This window comes from Schistocerca piceifrons, unplaced genomic scaffold, assembly GCF_021461385.2.
Source record: "Schistocerca piceifrons isolate TAMUIC-IGC-003096 unplaced genomic scaffold, iqSchPice1.1 HiC_scaffold_2315, whole genome shotgun sequence".
NCBI lineage: Eukaryota > Metazoa > Arthropoda > Insecta > Orthoptera > Acrididae > Schistocerca > Schistocerca piceifrons.
Window position 1 is genome coordinate 827,824 of NW_025728246.1, and position 16,050 is coordinate 843,873.

Below are 16,050 nucleotides of genomic sequence, written 5' to 3' on the forward strand. Positions count from 1 at the left end.
TACAGAGTATGTATGTATTCAAAATCCTGATCGTCTGGAGGATATTTGTCGATCGCCAGGTGTTTTCCACTATAGCTCCCTGTATTCGATTGGCAGTAAGTTTCCAGTTTTTAGCTGCCATACGTAAAGGACACCTATCGATGATGATTCCCAGAGCAACATGTTGTTCGACGATCTGTGCCCACGGTATAGCAAGAGATTCGAAGCCCCGTAAGCTTAGAACCTTACATTTACCCTCACTGAGTTTCGCTCCAGACGCAGTGCTGTAAGTATCAATCTCAGCCCGCAATTGGGCCACTTCAGACTCATGACGTAGGATAACAGCAATATCATCGGCGTAAGCCCTCACAGTAAGATTGCTCCCTAAGACAGAAAGGCCAGTTAATGTGATACACAATCTCTTCAGAAATGGCTCGAGCGACAAAACAAAGAGCGACATCGACAACGGACTGCCTTGCGGTACACCTCGTCGTATACCAACAGCTTGTGTCAGCTGACCGTTAACGGTGATCCTAGCAGTAATGCCTGTTATCATATGCCGAATGACTGCCACAGCTCGTTCTTCGAGTCCAATTCGTTGCAGGATGCGTTCTAAATAGTGATGACTAACGCGGTCAAAAGCTTTGCAAAAGTCAAGAAAAAGGAAAGCACATTTGATGTTGGTTACGGCCGCTACTGAAATAACGTCTCTGTACTCTGCAACCGGAGTCATAATGGATCTCCCTGGAAGGCAAGACTGGTGTGAATGAATAACTTTCCCAAGGATGGGGGTCAGTCTGCTATTAATCGCTCGGGCAATCGTTTTATAATCAAAGTTCAACAATGTGATTGGACGGAGATTATCAACTCGCTTGTGACCAGTTCTCTTCGGGACTAAAACAATTCTACCCACCTTGAACTCGGCAGGAAGAGGACCACCACTCATGACTTCATTAACAATTTCAGTAAAAGTACCACCAAGGACATTCCAGAATTTGATATAAAATTCCTTGGGCAAACCATCAGGACCAGGCGATTTAAAGGAAGGCGATTCAGAGATCAAGGCTAAAACTTCCTCGGGAGTGAAATCCGATAAAAAGTCGACATTGTCAGCAGGAGTAATCGCCCTATCAAAAACATTGACCACTGCACTGACAGCAGGTTCATTGACAATTTCACTGGAATACAGTCGTTGGAAATGTTGGTGAATTTCACTAATAATGGCCGCTTGAGTAGAGAGTAATTCCCCATTATCTCTTTCCAAAACATCAATGAAAGCCCGGCGGCGACGTGATAAATGCTTGAATAAATGGTACATAGATGTCATTTCGTCGGCTAAAACAGATTTAGGTTTGGATTTAACTTTCAGACCTTCCAATTGTTGACGCTTCAAGCTGACAAGTTTAGCCTTGACACGTTGAATTGACGGAAAGTTAGTGTTGGTCGCAGTGGATGAATCATACAGTTGTCGCAGCACAGTGTAGTAAAACTCAAAGGTCCTCTTGAAGGCGCGTGCTTTCTGAGCACTATAATAAATGAGACTTTTTCGAAGCTTTGGTTTGGCAACAGTGGTCCACCACATCGCTTTAGTCGGATAAAAAGTGATGGAACGCAAACAAGTTTCCCACACATGCCTGATAACGTCAAATAACTCAGCGTCCGCCAGATGCGATATGTTTAACATTCACGGGGAACGAAATAATTTGGTAGGCTGTCGATTTAAGTGAACCGTTGCCGTAAAAGCGCAATGGTCGGTAAAACTAGCCGGGATTACGTCAACCGCTAGGAGTCTGTCACTGATACAGTCCGATAGATAAATCCTATCCAGACGGCTGCATGAAGTAACGGTGAAAAAAGTGAATTTAACTAAAGTAGGATACTTCAGTTCCCAAGCATCTTTCAGCTTAATATTCTTAACGAGCTCGTGCAGTTCTTTACAGTAATTAAAATTAGGGGACTGATCGTTTTTACGTAGAACACAGTTGAAGTCACCTCCTATTATCAGGTTTTGAGGACTGCTCCTCAACAGATATGTAACATCCTCCTTATAAAAACGTGACCGTTCGAATTTGTTGCTGTTGCCTGATGGGGCATATAAATTAACAAGGGTTACATCAAAAATTTTACAGCTCACTCCTCGACCGGAATCTAAAAACTCGATCTCCCCAACTGGAATACCTTCCCGTAATAAAAGTGCGGTACCTGTACTTTCCTCAGGAGCAACGTTTGATATGGTTTTAAAACCAGAGATGAAGAGATTTAAAACAGTAACTTCCTGCAACAACACAATATCAGCGTCAGATTCGTATAGAAACTGCTGTAGGGCCGCAATTTTGAGATCAGATCGAATCTTATTTATGTTCAGGGAGACGAATTTGTACGCTTGTGCCATTATTACAGTGAGGTACGTAAAGGGTCACTAAACAACACTGGTCGCATTACAATGTCAGAGAAACTTCGGAATGGGCTGCATTGTCGGGAGGATCACGAACAGTCACTTGTGTGTCGTTGGGTTTGTTTTTCTTCCGTACTGCGTTGACGTTCGGTTGAACTTTGGTCCTACTACGTGCTCTGCTAGGGAACACATCGGCAGACGGAGGTGTGGGAGGGTCCTGAGTGACTTCGCAATCATTAACGTGATGTGACGCCTCAGCCATCTGATCTGCAGAAAGAACTGACTCAGAAGGTGGACAAGTTTGTTTGTTGTCACTAGCACGAACTTCGTGTTTGTTTGTAGACGGACTTTGACTTCCTTCAGTTTGTACACAAGTACTGCCTTCCTCGTTATGCTTATCGGAAGCACGCGCTTGTTGTGAGTCGGCCTGTGGTGACGTCGCGACTTCAGGCGGCGTGCTCGGCTGTTGTGGTGCCAAAGCTGCCTGTACGTCACTCGGAATGACGTCAATAGCCGCAGCGTCGACAGCTGCGTGCGACGGTTCAGAAAAACTTGAGTCAGTAACCGTAACCGGCATCTCTTTTGGGACGTCGAGTTCTAATTCCTGGAGAGCCTCGTCCGGACTATCATCATCACACGTTCTGCGCCGTTTGTGGCTCAGCAGCTGCACGTCAGATTTGGAGGAAGGCGTATCTGTAACCGGTTTTGAAGGAAAGGGTGGAAAGTCGGCAACAGGCAAACCAGGCTCCGGGGGCAATATTTCACTATCACGAGGGCGTTCGATGTCCGTGATTGGAGCCTCCCTAACAAGATCGGCCAATGTCAACTTTTTACGCTGTTCCAAAGTATTTTTGAGAACAAATACACGTTTAGGGCAGTTCGTACGCAAGTGGCCAGTTTCATTACAAATAAAGCATGTGCCTGGTTGCCCACTGTACGTGACATGAACTTTATACCCACAAACAATAAGATGGGAGGGGATATCTTGCTTGACGTGCATTTCGACTGACCGGACGCCACTAAAACACTGTAACCGATGTTGACTAGACCAACGTTCGTTACGGATTTGCTTGACCTCCCCATACTTCGTCAAAATCTCACGTAAATAACAGTTTTCAACTTCCGGCGGCAGGTTGTACACACGGACATTTTTGTATTCTACATCAGCATTGGATATGAGAACAGTACTCACCGAGGCGTCACGATGACGGAACTCAGCTCGGCTACCATGTTTTAACAGAATCCTCTCCAGTAACACAGGGTTTAACAACTTGACGAAGAAACAGTAGAGATCTGTGTCGTAATAGGCAGTATGAACCTGGTCAGACGTAATACCAATGACATCCACTATGAAATCGTGAACTTCCATGGAACTCGGTTGAACATGACGTGTAGACTTGTCAAATTCGAAACACAGAGTACATTTCCTTGGGAACAACCTGGACGACATATCCACTTATTAAACGGTCGAGACCGCTAACACAAAACGTCACAAAACACTAAAAGTGAACTGACGGAAGCACAATACAGCAAATCTAGCAAACAACGTAAACAAAGAAAGTAGTCACGGCTTGCACACGCTATTGCGGAGCGAAGGCACAACACGTGCGACCTGCACGGCGTCGCAAGCGGAACTAAACCACTCGGCCACCTCGTCTGCTAGTACAACAGCTGTGTCTTGGGCTAGTGCTTGCGGAAAGAAGACATTTGTCGATTCGAAAACGCATTCAAAACATCGTTCTGGGCCGGTGTTAACGTCTAATGCCAAGCTGCAGTGCAGCCGACCAAGCTCCCACTCGCGAATCGTTTAATGACAGCATCCGTCCACGTCGATATCCGATCGGGGCAAAATCACCGGCCCACCTATTTACTGCAGGAATAAGCATTGTATCGACATGCAGTGTCGTCTAATGCAAATGAGAAAGGTGCTGTGCATTCTTTCCCAAGACTTACTGCAACGAAACGTACAGCTCGATACGCTACACTGATATTGCTTGCAAGGTTTTGACGTTCCCCCTAGCCCAAGATTGTCCTGCTGTTTGCGATGGAGCTTGGTGTTTGGTCGGCCACTAGCGACGGATGGCTGCAAAGTCAAGTCTCTCCAGTAGGCCCTGCCAAATCGCTTCTGTAGATGGCGGCCTCACTTGAAACAAACTGTCGGAAGGCGACAGTTGTGCTACAGATGGATTATTATAGGCTCGATACGTTAAAATGACTGCGACAGGTATGCACTTAAATATAAATTAGAGCTCGTAGTTCGCAAATACCAACATACTCTTAGCTGCAGCCGAAATTTGATTGGTTTGTAGATCTCGAAATGATGTTTAATTCGAAGGGCATACGCTATGGAATGTTGTGCGCTTTCATCTGGTGGGCAGTTTTGTCTCGTATTTCATACACACGCTATCTGCCACGTACACGCGTCGTTGTTACTACTGAGTGGCGTTTCGCACGGAGAAGGAGTGACCGCAAACGCGTGCTTCACGTAAAATTCATCGACGAGGATGGGATTCGAACCCACGCGTGCAGAGCACATTGGATTAGCATTCCAACGCCTTAACCACTCGGCCACCTCGTCTGCTGGTACAACAGCTGTGTCTTGGGCTAGTGCTTGCGGAAAGAAGACATTTGTCGATTCGAAAACGCATTCAAAACATCGTACTGGGCCGGTGTTAACGTCTAATGCCAAGCTGCAGTGCAGCCGACCAAGCTCCCACTCGCGAATCGTTTAATGACAGCATCCGTCCACGTCGATATCCGATCGGGGCAAAATCACCGGCCCACCTATTTACTGCAGGAATAAGCATTGTATCGACATGCAGTGTCGTCTAATGCAAATGAGAAAGGTGCTGTGCATTCTTTTCCAAGACTTACTGCAACGAAACGTACAGCTCGATACGCTACACTGATATTGCTTGCAAGGTTTTGACGTTCCCCCTAGCCCAAGATTGTCCTGCTGTTTGCGATGGAGCTTGGTGTTTGGTCGGCCACTAGCGACGGATGGCTGCAAAGTCAAGTCTCTCCAGTAGGCCCTGCCAAATCGCTTCTGTAGATGGCGGCCTCACTTGAAACAGATGGATTATTATAGGCTCGATACGTTAAAATGACTGCGACAGGTATGCACTTAAATATAAATTAGAGCTCGTAGTTCGCAAATACCAACATACTCTTAGCTGCAGCCGAAATTTGATTGGTTTGTAGATCTCGAAATGATGTTTAATTCGAAGGGCATACGCTATGGAATGTTGTGCGCTTTCATCTGGTGGGCAGTTTTGTCTCGTATTTCATACACACGCTATCTGCCACGTACACGCGTCGTTGTTACTACTGAGTGGCGTTTCGCACGGAGAAGGAGTGACCGCAAACGCGTGCTTCACGTAAAATTCATCGACGAGGATAGGATTCGAACCCACGCGTGCAGAGCACATTGGATTAGCATTCCAACGCCTTAACCACTTTTTTTTTTTTTTTTTTTTTTTATATTACTTGGAGGCCTGGAAATGCGCGAAACAGCCGCCGCCATGCGATTTGTTACCACACCGTTGTACAAAACGCAAGGGCTCGTCCGGGATTTGAACCCGGGACCTCCTGCACCCGAAGCAGGAATCACACCCATTTTTTTTTTTTTTTTTTTTTTTTACATGACTATATAATGTAGACTGCGTACTGAAATAAAGATTAAAACACGAAAACTTCAGTCCTGGCGTAGAGAAGAAACATACATAAAGGCGGCAAATCCAGAAACAGTATAAAAGAAAATGGCTCACACAGGTGACCTTAGCCAACACCCTCTCTCTCAAATGTCAGGCTAAGCATATTGGCAAAATCATCTCGGAGGCCTGGCAATCGCAAGCGCTGCCAGTAAGCAGTAAGCATGTACTGTCGAAACGCTAGGTGTCCATCCTCTTCATGACAACTGTTGACAAAATGTACGAAATGGCCAATCAACCACATGACGGTATGGAGCTTCGTCCGCGGAAAAAAGGAAGAATCGGGCCGGACGATGATGTCAATAGTATAAGCGGCTTCAGCAGACCTAGTGACAAAAGCAAGTTGTTTCCTGAGCCAACGCCAATTAGCAAGGTGCCCACAGCAGGTGAATCGATGTTCAAGGGTATCCAGGAGACCACACCGAGTACAGGTGTCCGTGTCAGAAAGACCAATACGGTGCAGTCGTACATTGGTGGGAACCAAATTATTTATTACCCTATACCACGTGGACGCCACGGCCATAGAGTGGATCGGCAGACTAACATTCTTCCAGACGTTCCTCCAGGACACGGATGGAGACGCCAGTTCTATTGGATTGGGACTGGCCAGCCCCTCCCAGCGGGCAATCAAGCCCTTGGTCGTTGGCACCGGTCGCCGCAAGAAGACGTCACCGAGGTAACTCACCGCAATGTAAAATTCCCGAATGTGTTTCAACTTAAAATTTAGGCGTCCGACATCGACAGGTGGAGCAAGGCTCGCCGGACGCACAACAGTAAAAAGCCTGGATGTAATTGAAGTCACTTCTTGCGTAACAATTAGAGTCGTTCGGCGGACGTACAAAGCAGACGCCTTGCGAGTAATGTCAGAGAGGCCCAAGCCTCCGGAGAGACGCGGTTTCGTCATTACCTCGTAACGTAACTTGAATAGATGGCCCTTCCATATAAACCTGCTAGACAATTGGCGCAACCTTTTCGCCACCATCATGGGAAGTGGGAACAGCTGAGCAACATAATAAGCTTTACATAGAACGTAGGTGTCTAAAATTCTGACTTTTTGCAAAATGGTAGCAGAGCGCTGCTCATGGACCATCAGAGCCCCCTGTATCTTCTCGGTGACAGATTTCCAATTGAGAGCCGCCATTTTTAGAGGATACCGATCAATGATAATCCCCAAGGACGTATGGCGATCGACAAAAGTGGCCCAAGGGACGTCAGCATCGCGAAATCCTCGAATATCAAGGAACTTACATTTACCCTGATTGAGACGCGCTCCAGAGACACGACAGTATGCATCAACTGCCCCTTTCAACAACGGGATATCATCACGTTGACGGAGGAGAACAACGACATCATCCGCATATGCCTTAACAGAGAGCTTCCCACCAGAGAGGGACATACCCTGAAGCTTGAGAGCAATAGTCCGAAGCAGCGGTTCCAGGGACAATACGAATAAAGACATAGAGAGCGGACTACCCTGAGGCACTCCGCGGCGGATAGCAATGGGCGGCGTCAGCTGCCCATTGACTGACACCCGAGCTGTTATTCCCCTATACAAATTGCCAAGAACACCACGCGATGAAGCGTTAAAACCTATTGTACCTAAAACACGATCTAAAAACACATGACTGACGTGATCAAAAGCCTTATAAAAATCAAGGAAGGCAAAGGCACAATGTACGTTTGTAACCGCCGCAACCGAGACAACATCCCGATATTCGGCTACTGGTGTCAGAATAGATCGATCATGAAAACAACATTGATGTGCACCAATCACACCCCGAAGCAGAGAAGACAACCGGCTATTGAGCGCTCTAGCAGCTGTCTTATAGTCAAAATTCAGCAATGTGAGCGGACGAAGATTGGCAGCAGATAAACGACCAGAGGACTTCGGGATTAAAACAATTTTCCCTACTTTAAAATCGGCCGGCACATCCATCCCCCTGACAATCTCATTTAAAATCTGCGTAAAAATGCCACCCAAAAGAGGCCAAAAACGGAGATAAAATTCTTTAGGCAGGCCGTCTGGACCCGGCGATTTACTGGACGGAGAGCGAGCAATAAAATCGAAAACATCATCTACCTGGAACTCCCGGAGAAATTCGCCGTTCGCGTCAGGCGCGATCGTCGCAGTTAGATCCCCAAAGACATCATCCGAAAGAGACTCACCAGAATCATCGGCAGAATATAGACTAGTGTAATACTGATGAAGAGCACGAACCATTTCCTCCTGTGCAATAAGCTGTCGCCCATCATCCACCGTAAGAGAAGAGATGAAGGAGCGACGACGACGAGTCTGATGCCGTAGCAGGTGGTACAAGGATGTCAGTTCACCTCCAACAAGAGAGTGAGGTTTCCACTTAACTCGCAGACCATCCATCTGTCGTCGTTTAAGGCTCAAGAGCTTGGCTTTAATACGACGAACATCATGGATCCGCAGTGGAGAGGTACCCGCCGCGTCATATAGTTCACGCAGGACAGAGTAGTAATATTCATACGTGTTCTTAAAATCACGCGTCCTAGCAGCACAGTAGAAAATCAAAGTCTGACGAATCTTGGGCTTGGCAAACGCAGTCCACCAAACCAGCAAGGAGGGGTATCGCGGGACAGAGCGAAGACATCGCTCCCACACGCCACTTATAACATCATCCATAGCACTGTCGGCAAGGTGGGAAACATTTAACATCCACTGGGAACGATAAAGTTTTGCAGGTTGGCGACTAAGATTTACAGTTGCAGTAAAAGCACAATGGTCAGAAAAACTAGTAGGAATAACATCGACAGAAAGAATTTTATCACATAAAAAATCAGATAAATAAAATCTGTCGAGTCTACTGCATGAGGACGCGGTAAAAAACGTATATTTCACCAGGGTTGGATATTGGTGTTCCCAAACATCACGCAGATGCATCGTACGAACTAAGTCATGTAAATCACGGCAATAATTAAAATTGGGGGACTGGTCTGCAGGGCGTAAAACACAATTAAAATCGCCTCCGAGCAGGAGACTCCGAGGACTCTGGCGCAAAAGATAAATAAGTTCTTCTTTATAAAAGCGCGATCGAGCCACAGTGTGACCCGAACCAGAGGGGGCATACAAAACAACGAGGCGGAGATCAAAAAGACGACAACCAATCCCACGGCCAGAGTCAAGGAATTCAATGTCAGTAATAGGAATGCCCTCTCGAAAGAAAAGAGCAGTTCCTGTTGAATATTCCGGCGCGACATTAAAAACAGTTTGAAATCCAGGTAGAGAGAGATCAGAAAACAACACTTCCTGCAAAAACACTACGTCCGCACAGGCGTCGTAAATAAACTGCCGCAAAGAGGCAATGCGAACGTCGGACTCAATACGGTTAACATTTAAGGTAAGAAAGGTGTATGCTTGAACCATAGAGAGAAAAGCGAGAAAACAAATCACCTACACCGACGCACCAGCGTCACAGTCCATAGCAGGGGTGACGGAGGCATCCGAGGGAGGGGGACTGCTACCCCGTTCCGCGGATCCCTTACGTTTCGGTTTTTTACGAACAGCATTAACGTTCGGCTGAACGCGTAACTTGCGTCGACTGACGGGCAAGGAAACTTCAGCCGCCGGTGACGTAGGAGGGTCAAGTTCTGTATCCGACACCACCCGCGCCGGTCCACATGCGGGATCCGGGGTCGCGGGGGAAACATCCGACAAAACGGAATGGTCAACACCTGCACTAGCTTCCGGCAAACATGGACTGCACGGAGGCGAAACGTGAGCAGGAAGGTCCGAGGCCGCAGAGTTGGAAGGAAGCGGAGCAGCTCCGCTGGCAGAGGTATGGGGCAGCGAAGCAGGAAGTTGTCGCGGCTCCACTTGTTGTGACATCGAAGTCGGTTCGGAAGACGGCGCCAACAGGCCCGACCGACGACCCGACTCGAGAGAAGCTGCGTCGGAGGCCGGAGGGGCGCCAGCAGCCGCCACCGGAACCGCTACCTCAGGAGGGCAGGGAGCAGCTACAGTACACAGTGGCTCGGAGGATGCCGGTTGCTCGGACTGGGGCATCTCAGGGAGATCCTCATTCGTACTATTTCCATCGTGTGGGCGACGCCTCTTATTGTTCAAAAGTGGCACACCCACCTGAGGGACAGATGGAATAACATCAGATTTAGCACGCAAAGGAGGAAATTCTGTATCAGGGGTGCGGAAAACCTGTGGCGGGGCGCTACTACCACTGGACTGTGCTACACCAAGAGCAGAACCACCTGCAACGAGGTCAGCGACCGTTAACTTACGACGCTGTTCGAGAGAATTTTTTAAAACAAAAACTCTCCGCGGACAGTCGGTACGCACGTGACCACTTTCATTGCACAAAAAACAGGTGCCAACCTGACCACTATATGTTACATGGACACGATATCCACCGATCTGCAGGTGAGATGGAATATTCTGCTTAACGTGCATTTCGACTGAACGAATACCACTGTAACATTGCAGGCGATGTTGGCTTGACCAGCGTTCAAGGCGAATGCTCTTTACATCACCATACTTCTGTAGACCCTCCTTAAGATAGACATTATCCACCTCCGGTGGAAGGTTGTAAACACGAACATTGGTATACGTGATGGAAGCATTGGAAAGCAGCACGGTACTTACAGAATCATCCCGATGCCGAAAGAGAACTTGATGACCATATTTAGAAAGAATTTTATCAACCTGAAGTGGGTCCATAAACTTAACAAAGAAAACATACAGTTCGGTATCAAAATAAGCAGTGTGCACCTGATCCGAATGAACACCAAAGGTATCTACCAACCAATCATGAATCTCAAGAGAACTAGGTTGCACATGGCGGGTTGACTTGTCAAAAGCAAAACTAACTGTAGCCTGACGAGGAATAACCTGGGACGACATTTTCAAAATATGCGGTCGAAACCGCTACACAAAAAACACTGAAATAAGGACAGAAAAAAAACACAAGGTACGAAACAACGACGGAGAAACACTCACAGAAGTTGCAACACAACACGTAAACAAAAACGATAGTCCACTATACGTAACGCTACGGCGGAGCGGAAGACTAGGCACGTCCACACTGCACGGCGTCTAAAGCGGAACTGCCACTCGGCCACCTCGTCTGCTGGTACAACAGCTGTGTCTTGGGCTAGTGCTTGCGGAAAGAAGACATTTGTCGATTCGAAAACCCATTCAAAACATCGTACTGGGCCGGTGTTAACGTCTAATGCCAAGCTGCAGTGCAGCCGACCAAGCTCCCACTCGCGAATCGTTTAATGACAGCATCCGTCCACGTCGATATCCGATCGGGGCAAAATCACCGGCCCACCTATTTACTGCAGGAATAAGCATTGTATCGACATGCAGTGTCGTCTAATGCAAATGAGAAAGGTGCTGTGCATTCTTTTCCAAGACTTACTGCAACGAAACGTACAGCTCGATACGCTACACTGATATTGCTTGCAAGGTTTTGACGTTCCCCCTAGCCCAAGATTGTCCTGCTGTTTGCGATGGAGCTTGGTGTTTGGTCGGCCACTAGCGACGGATGGCTGCAAAGTCAAGTCTCTCCAGTAGGCCCTGCCAAATCGCTTCTGTAGATACGCTACACTGATATTGCTTGCAAGGTTTTGACGTTCCCCCTAGCCCAAGATTGTCCTGCTGTTTGCGATGGAGCTTGGTGTTTGGTCGGCCACTAGCGACGGATGGCTGCAAAGTCAATACAGATGGATTATTATAGGCTCGATACGTTAAAATGACTGCGACAGGTATGCACTTAAATATAAATTAGAGCTCGTAGTTCGCAAATACCAACATACTCTTAGCTGCAGCCGAAATTTGATTGGTTTGTAGATCTCGAAATGATGTTTAATTCGAAGGGCATACGCTATGGAATGTTGTGCGCTTTCATCTGGTGGGCAGTTTTGTCTCGTATTTCATACACACGCTATCTGCCACGTACACGCGTCGTTGTTACTACTGAGTGGCGTTTCGCACGGAGAAGGAGTGACCGCAAACGCGTGCTTCACGTAAAATTCATCGACGAGGATGGGATTCGAACCCACGCGTGCAGAGCACATTGAATTAGCATTCCAACGCCTTAACCACTTTTTTTTTTTTTTTATTTTTTACTGCACCCAAAGCAGGAATCATACCCCTTTTTTTTTTTTTTTTTTTTTTTTTTTTTGAAGCAGACACTCTACCACTCGAACGAATATATATATTGAAAAAAATATTAAAGAATATCCACCACACAGCCACGTCAAAAGAAGTACAGTACTGAAATTAAAATCCTAAAACATGACTATAGAATGTAGACTGCTTACTGAAATAAAGGTTAAAACACGAAAACTTCAGTCCTGGTGTAGAGAAGAAACATACATAAAGGCGGCAAAATCAGAAACAGTATAAAAGAAAATGGCTCACACAGGTGACCTTAGCCAACACCCTCTCTTTCAAATGTCAGGCTAAGCATATTGGCAAAATCATCTCGGAGGCCTGGCAATCGCAAGCGCTGCCAGTAAGCAGTAAGCATGTACTGCCGAAACGCTAGGTGTCCATCCTCTTCATGACAACTGTTGACAAAATGTACGAAATGGCCAATCAACCACATGACGGTATGGAGCTTCGTCCGCGGAAAAAAGGAAGAATCGGGCCGGACGATGATGTCAATAGTATAAGCGGCTTCAGCAGACCTAGTGACAAAAGCAAGTTGTTTCCTGAGCCAACGCCAATTAGCAAGGTGCCCACAGCAGGTGAATCGATGTTCAAGGGTATCCAGGAGACCACACCGAGTACAGGTGTCCGTGTCAGAAAGACCAATACGGTGCAGTCGTACATTGGTGGGAACCAAATTATTTATTACCCTATACCACGTGGACGCCACGGCCATAGAGTGGATCGGCAGACTAACGTTCTTCCAGACGTTCCTCCAGGACACGGATGGAGACGCCAGTTCTATTGGATTGGGACTGGCCAGCCCCTCCCAGCGGGCAATCAAGCTCTTGGTCGTTGGCACCGGTCGCCGCAAGAAGACGTCACCGAGGTAACTCACCGCAATGTAAAATTCCCGAATGTGTTTCAACTTAAAATTTAGGCGTCCGACATCGACAGGTGGAGCAAGGCTCACCGGACGCACAACAGTAAAAAGCCTGGATGTAATTGAAGTCACTTCTTGCGTAACAATTAGAGTCGTTCGGCGGACGTACAAAGCAGACGCCTTGCGAGTAATGTCAGAGAGGCCCAAGCCTCCGGAGAGACGCGGTTTCGTCATTACCTCGTAACGTAACTTGAATAGATGGCCCTTCCATATAAACCTGCTAGACAATTGGCGCAACCTTTTCGCCACCATCATGGGAAGTGGGAACAGCTGAGCAACATAATAAGCTTTACATAGGACGTAGGTGTCTAAAATTCTGACTTTTTGCAAAATGGTAGCAGAGCGCTGCTCATGGACCATCAGAGCCCCCTGTATCTTCTCGGTGACAGATTTCCAATTGAGAGCCGCCATTTTTAGAGGACACCGATCAATGATAATCCCCAAGGACGTATGGCGATCGACAAAAGTGGCCCAAGGGACGTCAGCATCGCGAAATCCTCGAATATCAAGGAACTTACATTTACCCTGATTGAGACGCGCTCCAGAGACACGACAGTATGCATCAACTGCCCCTTTCAACAACGGAATATCATCTCGTTGACGGAGGAGAACAACGACATCATCCGCATATGCCTTAACCGAGAGCTTCCCACCAGAGAGGGACATACCCTGAAGCTTGAGAGCAATAGTCCGAAGCAGCGGTTCCAGGGACAAAACGAATAAAGACATAGAGAGCGGACTACCCTGAGGCACTCCGCGGCGGATAGCAATGGGCGGCGTCAGCTGCCCATTGACTGACACCCGAGCTGTTATTCCCCTGTACAAATTGCCAAGAACACCACGTGATGAAGCGTTAAAACCTATTGTACCTAAAACACGATCTAAAAACACATGACTGACGTGATCAAAAGCCTTATAAAAATCAAGGAAGGCAAAGGCACAATGTACGTTTGTAACCGCCGCAACCGAGACAACATCCCGATATTCGGCTACTGGTGTCAGAATAGATCTATCATGAAAACAACATTGATGTGCACCAATCACACCCCGAAGCAGAGAAGACAGCCGGCTATTGAGCGCTCTAGCAGCTGTCTTATAGTCAAAATTCAGCAATGTGAGCGGACGAAGATTGGCAGCAGATAAACGACCAGAGGACTTCGGAATTAAAACAATTTTCCCTACTTTAAAATCGGCAGGCACATCCATCCCTCTGACAATCTCATTTAAAATCTGCGTAAAAATGCCACCCACAAGAGGCCAAAAACGGAGATAAAATTCTTTAGGCAGGCCGTCTGGACCCGGCGATTTACTGGACGGAGAGCGAGCAATAAAATCGAAAACATCATCTACCTGGAACTCCCGGAGAAATTCGCCGTTCGTGTCAGGCGCGATCGTCGCAGTTAGATCCCCAAAGACATCATCCGAAAGAGACTCACCAGAATCATCGGCAGAATAGAGACTAGTGTAATACTGATGAAGAGCACGAACCATTTCCTCCTGTGCACTAAGCTGTCGCCCATCATCCACCGTAAGAGAAGAGATGAAGGAGCGACGACGACGAGTCTGATGCCGTAGCAGGTGGTACAAGGATGTCAGTTCACCTTCAACAAGAGAGTGAGGTTTCGACTTAACTCGCAGACCATCCATCTGTCGTCGTTTAAGGCTCAAGAGCTTGGCTTTAATACGACGAACATCATGGATCCGCAGTGGAGAGGTACCCGCCGCGTCATATAGTTCACGCAGGACAGAGTAGTAATATTCATACGTGTTCTTAAAATCACGCGTCCTAGCAGCACAGTAGAAAATCTAAGTCTGACGAATCTTGGGCTTGGCAAACGCAGTCCACCAAACCAGCAAGGAGGGGTATCGCGGGACAGAGCGAAGACATCGCTCCCACACGCCACTTATAACATCATCCATAGCACTGTCGGCAAGGTGGGAAACATTTAACATCCACTGGGAACGATAAAGTTTTGCAGGTTGGCGACTAAGATTTACAGTTGCAGTAAAAGCACAATGGTCAGAAAAACTAGTAGGAATAACATCGACAGAAAGAATTTTATCACATAAAAAATCAGATAAATAGAATCTGTCGAGTCTACTGCATGAGGACGCGGTAAAAAACGTATATTTCACCAGGGTTGGATATTTGTGTTCCCAAACATCACGCAGATGCATCGTACGAACTAAGTCATGTAAATCACGGCAATAATTAAAATTGGGGGACTGGTCTGCAGGGCGTAAAACACAATTAAAATCGCCTCCGAGCAGGAGACTCCGAGGACTCTGGCGCAAAAGATAAATAAGCTCTTCTTTATAAAAGCGCGATCGAGCCACAGTGTGACCCGAACCAGAGGGGGCATACAAAACAACGAGGCGGAGATCAAAAAGACGACAACCAATCCCACGGCCAGAGTCAAGGAATTCTATGTCAGTAATAGGAATGCCCTCTCGAAAGAAAAGAGCAGTTCCTGTTGAATATTCCGGCGCGACATTAAAAACAGTTTGAAATCCAGGTAGAGAGAGATCAGAAAACAACACTTCCTGCAAAAACACTACGTCCGCACAGGCGTCGTAAATAAACTGCCGCAAAGAGGCAATGCGAACGTCGGACTCAATACGGTTAACATTTAAGGTAAGAAAGGTGTATGCTTGAACCATAGAGAGAAAAGCGAGAAAACAAATCACCTACACCGACGCACCAGCGTCACAGTCCATAGCAGGGGTGACGGAGGCATCCGAGGGAGGGGGACTGCTACCCCGTTCCGCGGATCCCTTACGTTTCGGTTTTTTACGAACAGCATTAACGTTCGGCTGAACGCGTAACTTGCGTCGGCTGACGGGCAAGGAAACTTCAGCCGCCGGTGACGTAGGAGGGTCAAGTTCTGTA

The 16,050-nt window shown here is 47.2% G+C and overlaps 1 non-coding gene across 1 annotated transcript; it reads right to left on the reverse strand.

Moving 5' to 3' along the window:
* Nucleotides 1-4,870: 4,870 nt before the first annotated feature.
* On the reverse strand, nucleotides 4,871-4,952 carry Trnas-gcu. The gene has a single exon. It is a non-coding gene; the product is annotated as a tRNA-Ser (tRNA).
* Between the last annotated feature and the right edge of the window lie 11,098 nt (nucleotides 4,953-16,050).